Below are 15,000 nucleotides of genomic sequence, written 5' to 3' on the forward strand. Positions count from 1 at the left end.
AGTAGTAGTAGTAGTAGTAGTAGTAGTAGGGGCAAGCATAAGGAACAAATAGATAGTTGCATGTTGGATGCGATCATACCAGCTCTAAAGCACCGGATCCCATCAAAACTCCAAAGTTAAGCGTGCTTAGGTGAGAGTAGTACTAGGATGGGTGACCTCCTGGGAAGTCCTCGTGTTGCATTCTCCTTTTTAAATATATTTTTGCGCCACGTGACAAGGATGACGCGGGACCGTGATCTATATGACCTCGTTTTCTTATTTTTGACGTTTACTAGTTTTCTTATTTTTGACGTTTGTGATATGTTTTAGCTTGCCCCTCCCGTGTCCATTGGCACATTTGCCTCGACAACGGAGACGAGTTTAACACAAGAATTTCACCGCTCCCTCTCTACCCCGACAACACGAGCACCGCCACGACCTGTGTGACTTTTCCCACCGCGCATGACACCGAACGACTAGTAGTAGTAGTAGTAGTAGTAGTAGTAGTAGTAGTAGTAGTAGTAGTAGTCGTAGTAGTAGTAGTAGTAGTAGTAGTAGTAGTAGTCGTAGTAGTAGTAGTAGTAGTAGTAGGGCAAGCATAAGGAACAAATAGATAGTTGCATGTCGGATGCGATCATACCAGCACTAAAGCACAGGATCCCGTCAGAACTTCGAAGTTAAGCGTGCTTGGGGGAGAGTAGTACTAGGATGGGTGACCTCCTGGGAAGTCCTCGTGTTGCATTCCCCTTTTTAAATATATTTTTGCGCCACGTGACAAGGATGACGCGGGACCGTGATCTATATGACCTCGTTTTCTTATTTTTGACGTTTACTAGTTTTCTTATTTTTGACGTTTTTGATATGTTTTAGCTTGCCCCTCCCGTGTCCATTGCCACATTTACCTCGACAACGGAGACGAGTTTAACACAAGAATTTCACCGCTCCCTCTCTACCCCGATAACACGAGCACCGCCACGACCTGTGTGACTTTTCCCACCGCGCATGACACCCAACGACTAGTAGTAGTAGTAGTAGTAGTAGTAGTAGTAGTAGTAGTAGTAGTAGTAGTAGTAGTAGTAGTAGGGGCAAGCATAAGGAACAAATAGATAGTTGCATGTCGGATGCGATCATACCAGCACTAAAGCACTGGATCCCATCAGAACTCCGAAGTTAAGCGTGCTTGGGCGAGAGTAGTACTAGGATGGGTGACCTCCTGGGAAGTCCTCGTGTTGCATTCCCCTTTTTAAATATATTTTTGGGCCACGTGACAAGGATGACGCGGGACCGTGATCTATATGACCTCGTTTTCTTATTTTTGACATTTACTAGTTTTCTTATTTTTGACCTTTGTGATATGTTTTAGCTTGCCCCTCCCGTGTCCATTGCCACATTTGCCTCGACAACGGAGACGAGTTTAACACAAGAATTTCACCGCTCCGTCTCTACCCCGACAACACGAGCACCGCCACGACCTGTGTGACTTTTCCCACCGCGCATGACACCGAACGACTAGTAGTAGTAGTAGTAGTAGTAGTAGTAGTAGGGGCAAGCATAAGGAACAAATAGATAGTTGCATGTCGGATGTGATCATACCAGCACTAAAGCACCGGATCCCATCAGAACTCCGAAGTTAAGCGTGCTTGGGCGAGAGTAGTACTAGGATGGGTGACCTCTTGGGATGTCCTCGTGTTGCATTCCCCTTTTTAAATATATTTTTGCGCCACGTGACAAGGATGACGCGGGACCGTGATCTATATGACCTCGTTTTCTTATTTTTGACGTTTACTAGTTTTTTTATTTTTGACGTTTGTGATATGTTTTAGCTTGCCCCTCCCGTGTCCATTGCCACATTTGCCTCGACAACGGAGACGAGTTTAACACAAGAATTTCACCGCTCCCTCTCTACCCCGACAACACGAGCACCGCCACGACCTCTGTGACTTTTCCCACCGCGCATGACACCCAACGACTAGTAGTAGTAGTAGTAGTAGTAGTAGTAGTAGTAGGGGCAAGCATAAGGAACAAATAGATAGTTGCATGTCGGATGCGATCATACCAGCACTAAAGCACCGGATCCCATCAGAACTTCGAAGTTAAGCGTGCTTGGGCGAGAGTAGTACTAGGATGGGTGACCTCCTGGGAAGTCCTCGTGTTGCATTCCCCTTTTTAAAAATATTTTTGCGCCACGTGACAAGGATAACGCGGGACCGTGATCTATATGACCTCGTTTTCTTATTTTTGACGTTTACTAGTTTTCTTATTTTTGACGTTTGTGATATATTTTAGCTTGCCCCTCCCGTGTCCATTGGCACATTTGCCTCTTCAACGGAGACGAGTTTAACACAAGATATTCACCGCTCCCTCTCTACCCCGACAACACGAGCACCGCCACGACCTCTGTGACTTTTCCCACCGCGCATGACACCCAACGACTAATAGTAGTAGTAGTAGTAGTAGTAGGGGCAAGCATAAGGAACAAATAGATAGTTGCATGTCGGATGCGATCATACCAGCACTAAAGCACCGGATCCCATTAGAACTCCGAAGTTAAGCGTGCTCGGGCGAGAGTAGTACTAGGATGCGTGACCTCTTGGGAAGTCCTCGTGTTGCATTCCCCTTTTTAAATATATTTTTGCGCCACGTGACAAGGATGACGCGGGACCGTGATCTATATGACCTCGTTTTCTTATTTTTGACGTTTACTAGTTTTCTTATTTTTGACGTTTGTGATATGTTTTAGCTTGCCCCTCCCGTGTCCATTGCCACATTTGCCTCGACAACGGAGACGAGTTTAACACAAGAATTTCACCGCTCCCTCTCTACCCCGACAACACGAGCACCGCCACGACCTCTGTGACTTTTCCCACCGCGCATGACACCCAACGACTAGTAGTAGTAGTAGTAGTAGTAGTAGTAGTAGTAGTAGTAGTAGTAGTAGTAGTAGTAGTAGTAGTAGTAGTAGTAGTACTAGTAGTAGTAGTACTAGTAGTAGGGGCAAGCATAAGGAACAAATAGATAGTTGCATGTCGGATGCGATCATACCAGCACTAAAGCATCGGATCCCATCAGAACTCCGAAGTTAAGCGTGCTTGGGCGAGAGTAGTACTAGGATGGTGACCTCCTGGGAAGTCCTCGTGTTGCATTCCCCTTTTAAAATATATTTTTGCGCCACGTGACAAGGATGACGCGGGAGCGTGATCTATATGACATCGTTTTCTTATTTTTGACGTTTACCTGTTTTCTTATTTTTGACGTTTGTGATATGTTTTTGCTTGCCCCTCCCGTGTCCATTGCCACATTTGCGTCGACAACGGAGATGAGTTTAACACAAGAATTTCAACGCTCCCTCTCTACCCCGACAACACAAGCACCGCCACGACCTCTGTGACTTTTCCCACCGCGCTTGACACCCAACGACTAGTAGTAGTAGTAGTAGTAGTAGTAGTAGTAGTAGTAGTAGTAGTAGTAGTAGTAGTAGTAGTAGAAGTAGTAGTAGTAGTAGTAGTAGTAGTAGTAGTAGTAGAAGTAGTAGTAGTAGTAGGGGCAAGCATAAGGAACAAATAGATAGTTACATGTCGGATGCGATCATACCAGCACTAAAGCACCGGATCCCATCAGAACTCCGAAGTTAAGCGTGCTTGGGCGAGAGTAGTACTAGGATGGGTGACCTCCTAGGAAGTCCTCGTGTTGCATTCCCCTTTTTACATATATTTTTGCGGCACGTGACAAGGATGACGCGGGAGTGTGATCTATATTACATCGTTTTCTTATTTTTGACGTTTACTAGTTTTCTTATTTTTGACGTTTGTGATATGTTTTAGCTTACCCCTCCCGTGTCCATTGCCACATTTACCTCGACAACAGAGACGAGTTTAACACAAGAATTTCACCGCTCCCTCTCTACCCCGACAACACAAGCACCGCCACGACCTCTGTGACTTTTCCCACCGCGCTTGACACCCAACGACAAGTAGTAGTAGTAGTAGTAGTAGTAGTAGTAGTACTAGTGGTAGTAGTGGTAGTAGTAGTAGTGGTAGTAGTAGTAGTAGTAGTGGTAGTGGTAGTGGTAGTGGTAGTGGTAGTGGTAGTGGTAGTGGTAGTGGTAGTGGTAGTGGTAGTAGTGGTAGTAGTGGTAGTAGTGGTAGTAGTAGTAGTAGTAGTAGTAGTAGTAGTAGTAGTTGTAGTAGTAGTAGTAGTAGTAGAAGTAGTAGTAGTAGTAGAAGTAGTAGTAGTAGTAGTAGGGGCAAGCATAAGGAACAAATAGATAGTTACATGTCGGATGCAATCATACCAGCACTAAAGCACCGGATCCCATCAGAACTCCGAAATTAAGCTTGCTTGGGCGAGAGTAGTACTAGGATGAGTGACCTCCTGGGAAGTCCTCGTGTTGCATTCCCCTTTTTAAATATATTTTTGCGCCACGTGACAAGGATGACGCGGGAGCGTGATCTATATTACATCGTTTTCTTATTTTTGACGTTTACTAGTTTTCTTATTTTTGACGTTTACTAGTTTTCGTATTTTTGACGTTTGTGATATGTTTTAGCTTGCCCCTCCCGTGTCCATTGCCACATTTGCCTCGACAACGGAGACGAGTTGAACACAAGAATTTCACCGCTCCCTCTCTACCCCGACAACACAAGCACCGCCACGACCTCTGTGACTTTTCCCACCGTGCTTGACACCCAACGACAAGTAGTAGTAGTACTAGTAGTACTAGTAGTAGTACTAGTAGTAGTAGTAGTAGTAGTAGTAGTAGTAGTAGTAGTAGTAGTAGTACTAGTAGTAGTAGTAGTAGTAGTAGTAGTAGTAGTAGTAGTAGTAGTAGTAGTACTTGTAGTAGTAGTAGTAGTAGTAGTAGTAGTAGTAGTAGTAGTAGTAGTAGTAGTAGTAGTAGTAGTAGTAGTAGTAGTAGTAGTAGTAGTAGGGCAAGCATAAGGAACAAATAGATAGTTACATGTCGGATGCGATCATACCAGCACTAAAGCACCGGATCCCATCAGAACTCCGAAGTTAAGCGCGCTTGGGCGAGAGTAGTACTAGGATGGGTGACCTCGTGGGAAGTCCTCGTGTTGCATTCCCCTTTTTAAATATATTTTTGCGCCACGTGACAAGGATGACGCGGGAGCGTGATCTATATTACATCGTTTTCTTATTTTTGACGTTTACTAGTTTTCTTATTTTTGACGTTTACTAGTTTTCGTATTTTTGACGTTTGTGATATGTTTTAGCTTGCCCCTCCCGTGTCCATTGCCACATTTGCCTCGACAACGGAGACGAGTTGAACACAAGAATTTCACCGCTCCCTCTCTACCCCGACAACACAAGCACCGCCACGACCTCTGTGACTTTTCCCACCGCGCTTGACACCCAACGACAAGTAGTAGTAGTACTAGTAGTACTAGTAGTAGTACTAGTAGTAGTAGTAGTAGTAGTAGTAGTAGTAGTAGTAGTAGTAGTAGTAGTAGTAGTACTTGTAGTAGTAGTAGTAGTAGTAGTAGTAGTAGTAGTAGTAGTAGTAGTAGTAGTAGGGGCAAGCATAAGGAACAAATAGATAGTTACATGTCGGATGCGAACATACCAGCACTAAAGCACCGGATCCCATCAGAACTTCGAAGTTAAGCGCGCTTGGGCGAGAGTAGTACTAGGATGGGTGACCTCCTGGGAAGTCCTCGTGTTGCATTCCCCTTTTTAAATATATTTTTGCGCCACGTGACAAGGATGACGCGGGAGCATGATCTATATTACATCGTTTTCTTATTTTTGACGTTTACTAGTTTTCTTATATTTGACGTTTGTGATATGTTTTAGCTTGCCCCTCCCGTGTCCATTGCCACATTTGCCTCGACAACGGAGACGAGTTTAACACAAGAATTTCACAGATCCCTCTCTATCCCGACAACACAAGCACCGCCACGACCTATGTGACTTTTCCCACCGCGCTTGACACCCAACGACTAGTAGTAGTAGTAGTAGTAGTAGTAGTAGTAGTAGTAGTAGTAGTAGTAGTAGTAGTAGTAAGGGCAAGCATAAGGAACAAATAGATAGTTGCATGTCGGATGCGATCATACCAGCACTAAAGCACCGGATCCCATCAAAACTTCGAAGTTAAGCGTGCTTGGGCGAGAGTAGTACTAGGATGGGTGACCTCCTCGGAAATCCTCGTGTTGCATTCCCCTTTTTAAATATATTTTTGCGCCACGTGACAAGGATGACGCGGGAGCGTGATCTATATGACATCGTTTTCTTATTTTTCACGTTTACTAGTTTTCTTATTTTTGACGTTTGTGATATGTTTTAGCTTGCCCCTCCCGTGTCCATTGCCACATTTGCGTCGACAACGGAGATGAGTTTAACACAAGAATTTCACCGCTCCCTCTCTACCCCGACAACACAAGCACCGCCACGACCTCTGTGACTTTTCCCACCGCGCTTGACACCCAACGACTAGTAGTAGTAGTAGTAGTAGTAGTAGTAGTAGTAGTAGTAGTAGTAATAGTACTAGTAGTAGTAGTACTAGTACTAGTAGTAGTAGTAGTAGGGGCAAGCATAAGGAACAAATAGATAGTTACATGTCGGATGCGATCATACCAGCACTAAAGCACCGGATCCCATCAGAACTCCGAAGTTAAGCGTGCTTGGGCGAGAGTAGTACTAGGATGGGCGACCTCCTGGGAATTCCTCGGGTTACATTCCCCTTTTTAAATATATTTTTGCGCCACGTGACAAGGATGACGCAGGAGCGTGATCTATATGACATCGTTTTCTTATTTTTGACGTTTACCTGTTTTCTTATTTTTGACGTTTGTGATATGTTTTTGCTTGCCCCTCCCGTGTCCATTGCCACATTTGCGTCGACAACAGAGATGAGTTTAACACAAGAATTTCACCGCTCCCTCTCTACCCCGACAACACAAGCACCGCCACGACCTCTGTGACATTTCCCACCGCGCTTGACACCCAACGACTAGTAGTAGTAGTAGTAGTAGTAGTAGTAGTAGAAGTAGTAGTAGTAGTAGGGGCAAGCATAAGGAACAAATAGATAGTTACATGTCGGATGCGATCATACCAGCACTAAAGCACCGGATCCCATCAGAACTCCGAAGTTAAGCGTGCTTGGGCGAGAGTAGTACTAGGATGGGTGACCTCCTGGGAAGTCCTCGTGTTGCATTCCCCTTTTTACATATATTTTTGCGCCACGTGACAAGGATGACGCGGGAGCGTGATCTATATTACATCGTTTTCTTATTTTTGACGTTTACTAGTTTTCTTATTTTTGACGTTTGTGATATGTTTTAGCTTACCCCTCCCGTGTCCATTGCCACATTTGCCTCGACAACGGAGACGAGTTTAACACAAGAATTTCACCGCTCGCTCTCTACACCGACAACACAAGCACCGCCACGACCTCTGTGACTTTTCCCACCGCGCTTGACACCCAACGACAAGTAGTAGTAGTAGTAGTAGTAGTAGTAGTAGTAGTAGTACTAGTGGTAGTAGTGGTAGTAGTAGTAGTGGTAGTAGTGGTAGTGGTAGTGGTAGTGGTAGTGGTAGTGGTAGTGGTAGTGGTAGTAGTAGTAGTAGTAGTCGTAGTAGTAGTAGTGGTAGTAGTGGTAGTAGTGGTAGTAGTAGTAGTAGTAATAGTAGTAGTAGTAGTAGTAGTAGTAGAAGTAGTAGTAGTAGTAGTAGTAGTAGAAGTAGTAGTAGTAGTAGTAGTAGGGGCAAGCATAAGGAACAAATAGATAGTTACATGTCGGATGCGATCATACCAGCACTAAAGCACCGGATCCCATCAGAACTCCGAAATTAAGCGTGCTTGGGCGAGAGTAGTACTAGGATGAGTGACCTCCTGGGAAGTCCTCGTGTTGCATTCCCCTTTTTAAATATATTTTTGCGCCACGTGACAAGGATGACGCGGGAGCGTGATCTATATTACATCGTTTTCTTATTTTTGACGTTTACTAGTTTTCTTATTTTTGACGTTTGTGATATGTTTTAGCTTGCCCCTCCCGTGTGCATTGCCACATTTGCCTCGACAACGGAGACGAGTTTAACACAAGAATTTCACCGCTCCCTCTCTACCCCGACAACACAAGCACCGCCACGACCTCTGTGACTTTTCCCACCGCGCTTGACACCCAACGACAAGTAGTAGTAGTAGTAGTAGTAGTACTAGTAGTAGTACTAGTAGTAGTAGTAGTAGTAGTAGTAGTAGTACTAGTAGTAGTAGTAGTAGTAGTAGTAGTAGTAGTAGGGGCAAGCATAAGGAACAAATAGATAGTTACATGTCGGATACGATCATACCAGCACTAAAGCACCGGATCCCATCAGAACTCCAAAGTTAAGCGCGCTTGGGCGAGAGTAGTACTAGGATGGGTGACCTCCTGGGAAGTCCTCGTGTTGCATTCCCCTTTTTAAATATATTTTTGCGCCACGTGACAAGGATGACGCGGGACCGTGATCTATATGACCTCGTTTTCTTATTTTTGACGTTTACTAGTTTTCTTATTTTTGACGTTTGTGATATGTTTTAGCTTGCCCCTCCCGTGTCCATTGCCACATTTGCCTCGACAACGGAGACGTTTTTAACACAAGAATTTCACCGCTCCCTCTCTACCCCGACAACACAAGCACCGCCACGACCTCCGTGACTTTTCCCACCGCGCTTGACACCCAACGACAAGTAGTAGTAGTAGTAGTACTACTACTAGTACTAGTAGTAGTAGTAGCAGTAGTAGAAGTAGTAGTACTAGTAGTAGTAGTAGTAGTAGTAGTAGTAGTAGTACTAGTAGTAGTAGTAGGGGCAAGCATAAGGAACAAATAGATAGTTACATCTCGGATGCGATCATACCAGCACTAAAGCACCGGATCCCATCAGAACTCCGAAGTTAAGCGTGCTTGGGCGATAGTAGTACTAGGATGGGTGACCTCCTTGGAAGTCCTCGAGTTGCATTCCTCTCTTTAAATATATTTTTGCGCCACGTGACAAGGATGACGCGGGAGCGTGATCTATATTACATCGTTTTCTTATTTTTGACGTTTACTAGTTTTCTTATTTTTGACGTATGTGATATGTTTTAGCTTGCCCCTCCCATGTCCATCGCCGTATTTGCGTCCACAACGGAGACGAGTTTAACACAAGAATTTCACCGCTCCCTCTCTACCCCGACAACACAAGCACCGCCACGACCTCTGTGACTTTTCCCACCGCGCTTGACACCCAACGACAAGTAGTAGTAGTAGTAGTAGTAGTAGTAGAAGTAGTAGTAGTAGTAGTAGTAGTAGTAGTAGTAGTAGTAGTAGTAGTAGAAGTAGTAGTAGTAGTAGTAGTAGTAGTAGTAGAAGTAGTAGTAGTAGTAGTAGTAGTAGTAATAGGGGCAAGTATAAGGAACAAATAGATAGTTACATGTCGGCATACCAGCACTAAAGCACCGGATCTCATCAGAACTCCGAAGTTAAGCGTGCTTGGGCGAGAGTAGTACTAGGATGGGTGACCTCCTGGGAAGTCCTCGTGTTGCATTCCCCTTTTTAAATATATTTTTGCGCCACGTGACAAGGATGACGCGGAAGCGTGATCTATATGACCTCGTTTTCTTATTTTTGACGATTACTAGTTTTCTTATTTTTGACGTTTGTGATATGTTTTAGCTTGCCCCTCCCGTGTCCATTGCCACATTTGCGTCGACAACGGAGATGAGTTTAACACAAGAATTTCACCGCTCCCTCTCTACCCCGACAACACAAGCACCGCCACGACCTCTGTGACTTTTCCCACCGCGCTTGACACCCAACGACTAGTAGTAGTAGTAGTAGTAGTAGTAGTAGTAGTAGTAGTAGTAGTAGTAGTAGTAATAGTACTAGTAGTAGTAGTACTAGTACTAGTAGTAGTAGTAGTAGGGGCAAGCATAAGGAACAAATAGATAGTTACATGTCGGATGCGATCATACCAGCACTAAAGCACCGGATCCCATCAGAACTCCGAAGTTAAGCGTGCTTGGGCGAGAGTAGTACTAGGATGGGCGACCTCCTGGGAATTCCTCGGGTTACATTCCCCTTTTTAAATATATTTTTGCGCCACGTGACAAGGATGACGCAGGAGCGTGATCTATATGACATCGTTTTCTTATTTTTGACGTTTACCTGTTTTCTTATTTTTGACGTTTGTGATATGTTTTTGCTTGCCCCTCCCGTGTCCATTGCCACATTTGCGTCGACAACAGAGATGAGTTTAACACAAGAATTTCACCGCTCCCTCTCTACCCCGACAACACAAGCACCGCCACGACCTCTGTGACATTTCCCACCGCGCTTGACACCCAACGACTAGTAGTAGTAGTAGTAGTAGTAGTAGTAGTAGAAGTAGTAGTAGTAGTAGGGGCAAGCATAAGGAACAAATAGATAGTTACATGTCGGATGCGATCATACCAGCACTAAAGCACCGGATCCCATCAGAACTCCGAAGTTAAGCGTGCTTGGGCGAGAGTAGTACTAGGATGGGTGACCTCCTGGGAAGTCCTCGTGTTGCATTCCCCTTTTTACATATATTTTTGCGCCACGTGACAAGGATGACGCGGGAGCGTGATCTATATTACATCGTTTTCTTATTTTTGACGTTTACTAGTTTTCTTATTTTTGACGTTTGTGATATGTTTTAGCTTACCCCTCCCGTGTCCATTGCCACATTTGCCTCGACAACGGAGACGAGTTTAACACAAGAATTTCACCGCTCGCTCTCTACACCGACAACACAAGCACCGCCACGACCTCTGTGACTTTTCCCACCGCGCTTGACACCCAACGACAAGTAGTAGTAGTAGTAGTAGTAGTAGTAGTAGTAGTAGTACTAGTGGTAGTAGTGGTAGTAGTAGTAGTGGTAGTAGTGGTAGTGGTAGTGGTAGTGGTAGTGGTAGTGGTAGTGGTAGTGGTAGTAGTAGTAGTAGTAGTCGTAGTAGTAGTAGTGGTAGTAGTGGTAGTAGTGGTAGTAGTAGTAGTAGTAATAGTAGTAGTAGTAGTAGTAGTAGTAGTAGAAGTAGTAGTAGTAGTAGTAGTAGTAGAAGTAGTAGTAGTAGTAGTAGTAGGGGCAAGCATAAGGAACAAATAGATAGTTACATGTCGGATGCGATCATACCAGCACTAAAGCACCGGATCCCATCAGAACTCCGAAATTAAGCGTGCTTGGGCGAGAGTAGTACTAGGATGAGTGACCTCCTGGGAAGTCCTCGTGTTGCATTCCCCTTTTTAAATATATTTTTGCGCCACGTGACAAGGATGACGCGGGAGCGTGATCTATATTACATCGTTTTCTTATTTTTGACGTTTACTAGTTTTCTTATTTTTGACGTTTGTGATATGTTTTAGCTTGCCCCTCCCGTGTGCATTGCCACATTTGCCTCGACAACGGAGACGAGTTTAACACAAGAATTTCACCGCTCCCTCTCTACCCCGACAACACAAGCACCGCCACGACCTCTGTGACTTTTCCCACCGCGCTTGACACCCAACGACAAGTAGTAGTAGTAGTAGTAGTAGTACTAGTAGTAGTACTAGTAGTAGTAGTAGTAGTAGTAGTAGTAGTACTAGTAGTAGTAGTAGTAGTAGTAGTAGTAGTAGTAGGGGCAAGCATAAGGAACAAATAGATAGTTACATGTCGGATACGATCATACCAGCACTAAAGCACCGGATCCCATCAGAACTCCAAAGTTAAGCGCGCTTGGGCGAGAGTAGTACTAGGATGGGTGACCTCCTGGGAAGTCCTCGTGTTGCATTCCCCTTTTTAAATATATTTTTGCGCCACGTGACAAGGATGACGCGGGACCGTGATCTATATGACCTCGTTTTCTTATTTTTGACGTTTACTAGTTTTCTTATTTTTGACGTTTGTGATATGTTTTAGCTTGCCCCTCCCGTGTCCATTGCCACATTTGCCTCGACAACGGAGACGTTTTTAACACAAGAATTTCACCGCTCCCTCTCTACCCCGACAACACAAGCACCGCCACGACCTCCGTGACTTTTCCCACCGCGCTTGACACCCAACGACAAGTAGTAGTAGTAGTAGTACTACTACTAGTACTAGTAGTAGTAGTAGCAGTAGTAGAAGTAGTAGTACTAGTAGTAGTAGTAGTAGTAGTAGTAGTAGTAGTACTAGTAGTAGTAGTAGGGGCAAGCATAAGGAACAAATAGATAGTTACATCTCGGATGCGATCATACCAGCACTAAAGCACCGGATCCCATCAGAACTCCGAAGTTAAGCGTGCTTGGGCGATAGTAGTACTAGGATGGGTGACCTCCTTGGAAGTCCTCGAGTTGCATTCCTCTCTTTAAATATATTTTTGCGCCACGTGACAAGGATGACGCGGGAGCGTGATCTATATTACATCGTTTTCTTATTTTTGACGTTTACTAGTTTTCTTATTTTTGACGTATGTGATATGTTTTAGCTTGCCCCTCCCATGTCCATCGCCGTATTTGCGTCCACAACGGAGACGAGTTTAACACAAGAATTTCACCGCTCCCTCTCTACCCCGACAACACAAGCACCGCCACGACCTCTGTGACTTTTCCCACCGCGCTTGACACCCAACGACAAGTAGTAGTAGTAGTAGTAGTAGTAGTAGAAGTAGTAGTAGTAGTAGTAGTAGTAGTAGTAGTAGTAGTAGTAGTAGTAGAAGTAGTAGTAGTAGTAGTAGTAGTAGTAGTAGAAGTAGTAGTAGTAGTAGTAGTAGTAGTAATAGGGGCAAGTATAAGGAACAAATAGATAGTTACATGTCGGCATACCAGCACTAAAGCACCGGATCTCATCAGAACTCCGAAGTTAAGCGTGCTTGGGCGAGAGTAGTACTAGGATGGGTGACCTCCTGGGAAGTCCTCGTGTTGCATTCCCCTTTTTAAATATATTTTTGCGCCACGTGACAAGGATGACGCGGAAGCGTGATCTATATGACCTCGTTTTCTTATTTTTGACGATTACTAGTTTTCTTATTTTTGACGTTTGTGATATGTTTTAGCTTGCCCCTCCCGTGTCCATTGCCACATTTGCGTCGACAACGGAGACGAGTTTAACACAAGAATTTCACCGCTCCCTCTCTACCCCGACAACACAAGCACCGCCACGACCTCTGTGACTTTTCCCACCGCGCTTGACACCCAACGACAAGTCGTAGTAGTAGTAGTAGTAGTAGTAGTAGTAGTAGTAGTAGTAGTAGTAGTAGTAGTAGTAGTAGTAGGAGCAAGCATAAGGAACAAATAGATAGTTGCATGTCGGATGCGATCATACCAGCACTAAAGCACCGGATCCCATCAGAACTCCGAAGTTAAGCGTGCTTGGGCGAGAGTAGTACTAGGATGGGTGACCTCCTGGAAAGTCCTCGTGTTGCATTCCCCTTTTTAAATATATTTTTGCGCCACGTGACGAGGATGACGCGGGAGCGTGATCTATATTACATCGTTTTCTTATTTTTGACGTTTACTAATTTTCTTATTTTTGACGTTTGTGATATGTTTTAGCTTGCCCCTCCTGTGTCCATTGCCACATTTGCCTCGACAACGGAGACGAGTTTAACACAAGAATTTCACCGCTCCCTCTCTACCCCGACAACACAAGCACCGCCACGACCTCTGTGACTTTTCCCACCGCGCTTGACACCCAACGACAAGTAGTAGTAGTAGTAGTAGTAGTAGTAGTAGTAGTAGTAGTAGTAGTAGTAGTAGTAGTAGTAGTAGTAGTAGTAGTAGTAGTAGTAGTAGTAGTAGTAGTACTAGTACTAGTACTAGTACTAGTAGTAGGGGCAAGCATAAGGAACAAATAGATAGTTGCATGTCGGATGCGATCATACCAGCACTAAAGCATCGGATCCCATCAGAACTCCGAAGTTAACGTGCTTGGGCGAGAGTAGTACTAGGATGGGTGACCTCCTGGGAAGTCCTCGTGTTGCATTCCCCTTTTTACATATATTTTTGCGCCACGTGACAAGGATGACGCGGGAGCGTGATCTATATGACATCGTTTTCTTATTTTTGACGTTTACCTGTTTTCTTATTTTTGACGTTTGTGATATGTTTTTGCTTGCCCCTCCCGTGTCCATTGCCACATTTGCGTCGACAACGGAGATGAGTTTAACACAAGAATTTCACCGCTCCCTCTCTACCCCGACAACACAAGCACCGCCACGACCTCTGTGACTTTTCCCACCGCGCTTGAACCTCCTGGGAAGTCCTCGTGTTGCATTCCCCTTTTTAAATATATTTTTGCGCCACGTGACAAGGATGACGCGGGAGCGTGATCTATATGACATCGTTTTCTTATTTTTGACGTTTACCTGTTTTCTTATTTTTGACGTTTGTGATATGTTTTTGCTTGCCCCTCCCGTGTCCATTGCCACATTTGCGTCGACAACGGAGATGAGTTTAACACAAGAATTTCACCGCTCCCTCTCTACCCCGACAACACAAGCACCGCCACGACCTCTGTGACTTTTCCCACCGCGCTTGACACCCAACGACTAGTAGTAGTAGTAGTAGTAGTAGTAGTAGTAGTAGTAGTAGTAGTAGTAGTAGTAGTAGTAGTAGTAGTAGTAGTAGTAGTAGTAGTAGTAGTAGTAGTAGTAGTAGTAGTAGAGTAGTAGTAGTAGTAGGGGCAAGCATAAGGAACAAATAGATAGTTACATGTCGGATGCGATCATACCAGCACTAAACACTGGATCCCATCAGAACTCCGAAGTTAAGCGTGCTTGGGCGAGAGTAGTACTAGGATGGGTGACCTCCTGGGAAGTCCTCGTGTTGCATTCCCCTTTTTACATATATTTTTGCGCCACGTGACAAGGATGACGCGGGAGCGTGATCTATATTACATCGTTTTCTTATTTTTGACGTTTACTAGTTTTCTTATTTTTGACGTTTGTGATATGTTTTAGCTTACCCCTCCCGTGTCCATTGCCACATTTACCTCGACAACGGAGACGAGTTTAACACAAGAATTTCACCGCTCCCTCTCTACCCCGACAACACAAGCACCGCCACGAC

General features: G+C 44.5%; 27 non-coding genes across 27 annotated transcripts; all 27 read left to right on the forward strand.

Moving 5' to 3' along the window:
- The first annotated feature begins 65 nt into the window (after positions 1-65).
- LOC123417761 lies at positions 66-184 on the forward strand. Its single transcript, XR_006617174.1, has one exon. It is a non-coding gene; the product is annotated as a 5S ribosomal RNA (ribosomal RNA).
- A 421-nt stretch (positions 185-605) lies between these two features.
- Positions 606-724, forward strand: LOC123417723. The gene has a single exon (XR_006617145.1). It is a non-coding gene; the product is annotated as a 5S ribosomal RNA (ribosomal RNA).
- Positions 725-1,098: 374 nt separating this feature from the next.
- On the forward strand, positions 1,099-1,217 carry LOC123417359. Its single transcript, XR_006616805.1, has one exon. It is a non-coding gene; the product is annotated as a 5S ribosomal RNA (ribosomal RNA).
- Positions 1,218-1,558: 341 nt separating this feature from the next.
- On the forward strand, positions 1,559-1,677 carry LOC123417556. Its single transcript, XR_006616990.1, has one exon. It is a non-coding gene; the product is annotated as a 5S ribosomal RNA (ribosomal RNA).
- A 344-nt stretch (positions 1,678-2,021) lies between these two features.
- LOC123417407 lies at positions 2,022-2,140 on the forward strand. Its single transcript, XR_006616850.1, has one exon. It is a non-coding gene; the product is annotated as a 5S ribosomal RNA (ribosomal RNA).
- A 335-nt stretch (positions 2,141-2,475) lies between these two features.
- Positions 2,476-2,594, forward strand: LOC123417599. The gene has a single exon (XR_006617030.1). It is a non-coding gene; the product is annotated as a 5S ribosomal RNA (ribosomal RNA).
- Positions 2,595-3,007: 413 nt separating this feature from the next.
- Positions 3,008-3,125, forward strand: LOC123417632. Its single transcript, XR_006617061.1, has one exon. It is a non-coding gene; the product is annotated as a 5S ribosomal RNA (ribosomal RNA).
- Positions 3,126-3,556: 431 nt separating this feature from the next.
- On the forward strand, positions 3,557-3,675 carry LOC123417368. Its single transcript, XR_006616814.1, has one exon. It is a non-coding gene; the product is annotated as a 5S ribosomal RNA (ribosomal RNA).
- Positions 3,676-4,256: 581 nt separating this feature from the next.
- Positions 4,257-4,375, forward strand: LOC123417714. The gene has a single exon (XR_006617137.1). It is a non-coding gene; the product is annotated as a 5S ribosomal RNA (ribosomal RNA).
- Positions 4,376-4,941: 566 nt separating this feature from the next.
- LOC123417441 lies at positions 4,942-5,060 on the forward strand. Its single transcript, XR_006616883.1, has one exon. It is a non-coding gene; the product is annotated as a 5S ribosomal RNA (ribosomal RNA).
- A 486-nt stretch (positions 5,061-5,546) lies between these two features.
- LOC123417640 lies at positions 5,547-5,665 on the forward strand. The gene has a single exon (XR_006617069.1). It is a non-coding gene; the product is annotated as a 5S ribosomal RNA (ribosomal RNA).
- A 371-nt stretch (positions 5,666-6,036) lies between these two features.
- Positions 6,037-6,155, forward strand: LOC123417681. The gene has a single exon (XR_006617107.1). It is a non-coding gene; the product is annotated as a 5S ribosomal RNA (ribosomal RNA).
- Positions 6,156-6,556: 401 nt separating this feature from the next.
- On the forward strand, positions 6,557-6,675 carry LOC123417572. Its single transcript, XR_006617005.1, has one exon. It is a non-coding gene; the product is annotated as a 5S ribosomal RNA (ribosomal RNA).
- Positions 6,676-7,034: 359 nt separating this feature from the next.
- LOC123417684 lies at positions 7,035-7,153 on the forward strand. Its single transcript, XR_006617110.1, has one exon. It is a non-coding gene; the product is annotated as a 5S ribosomal RNA (ribosomal RNA).
- Positions 7,154-7,734: 581 nt separating this feature from the next.
- Positions 7,735-7,853, forward strand: LOC123417605. The gene has a single exon (XR_006617036.1). It is a non-coding gene; the product is annotated as a 5S ribosomal RNA (ribosomal RNA).
- A 416-nt stretch (positions 7,854-8,269) lies between these two features.
- LOC123417677 lies at positions 8,270-8,388 on the forward strand. Its single transcript, XR_006617103.1, has one exon. It is a non-coding gene; the product is annotated as a 5S ribosomal RNA (ribosomal RNA).
- A 428-nt stretch (positions 8,389-8,816) lies between these two features.
- Positions 8,817-8,935, forward strand: LOC123417663. The gene has a single exon (XR_006617091.1). It is a non-coding gene; the product is annotated as a 5S ribosomal RNA (ribosomal RNA).
- Positions 8,936-9,383: 448 nt separating this feature from the next.
- Positions 9,384-9,502, forward strand: LOC123417731. Its single transcript, XR_006617153.1, has one exon. It is a non-coding gene; the product is annotated as a 5S ribosomal RNA (ribosomal RNA).
- A 410-nt stretch (positions 9,503-9,912) lies between these two features.
- LOC123417573 lies at positions 9,913-10,031 on the forward strand. Its single transcript, XR_006617006.1, has one exon. It is a non-coding gene; the product is annotated as a 5S ribosomal RNA (ribosomal RNA).
- A 359-nt stretch (positions 10,032-10,390) lies between these two features.
- LOC123417696 lies at positions 10,391-10,509 on the forward strand. Its single transcript, XR_006617121.1, has one exon. It is a non-coding gene; the product is annotated as a 5S ribosomal RNA (ribosomal RNA).
- A 584-nt stretch (positions 10,510-11,093) lies between these two features.
- LOC123417606 lies at positions 11,094-11,212 on the forward strand. The gene has a single exon (XR_006617037.1). It is a non-coding gene; the product is annotated as a 5S ribosomal RNA (ribosomal RNA).
- Positions 11,213-11,628: 416 nt separating this feature from the next.
- LOC123417678 lies at positions 11,629-11,747 on the forward strand. Its single transcript, XR_006617104.1, has one exon. It is a non-coding gene; the product is annotated as a 5S ribosomal RNA (ribosomal RNA).
- A 428-nt stretch (positions 11,748-12,175) lies between these two features.
- On the forward strand, positions 12,176-12,294 carry LOC123417664. The gene has a single exon (XR_006617092.1). It is a non-coding gene; the product is annotated as a 5S ribosomal RNA (ribosomal RNA).
- A 448-nt stretch (positions 12,295-12,742) lies between these two features.
- Positions 12,743-12,861, forward strand: LOC123417733. Its single transcript, XR_006617155.1, has one exon. It is a non-coding gene; the product is annotated as a 5S ribosomal RNA (ribosomal RNA).
- A 380-nt stretch (positions 12,862-13,241) lies between these two features.
- Positions 13,242-13,360, forward strand: LOC123417428. The gene has a single exon (XR_006616870.1). It is a non-coding gene; the product is annotated as a 5S ribosomal RNA (ribosomal RNA).
- Positions 13,361-13,800: 440 nt separating this feature from the next.
- LOC123417661 lies at positions 13,801-13,918 on the forward strand. The gene has a single exon (XR_006617089.1). It is a non-coding gene; the product is annotated as a 5S ribosomal RNA (ribosomal RNA).
- A 730-nt stretch (positions 13,919-14,648) lies between these two features.
- On the forward strand, positions 14,649-14,766 carry LOC123417578. Its single transcript, XR_006617011.1, has one exon. It is a non-coding gene; the product is annotated as a 5S ribosomal RNA (ribosomal RNA).
- The last annotated feature ends 234 nt before the right edge of the window (positions 14,767-15,000 follow it).

This window comes from Hordeum vulgare, unplaced genomic scaffold (genome assembly GCF_904849725.1).
Source record: "Hordeum vulgare subsp. vulgare unplaced genomic scaffold, MorexV3_pseudomolecules_assembly, whole genome shotgun sequence".
Taxonomy (NCBI): domain Eukaryota; kingdom Viridiplantae; phylum Streptophyta; class Magnoliopsida; order Poales; family Poaceae; genus Hordeum; species Hordeum vulgare.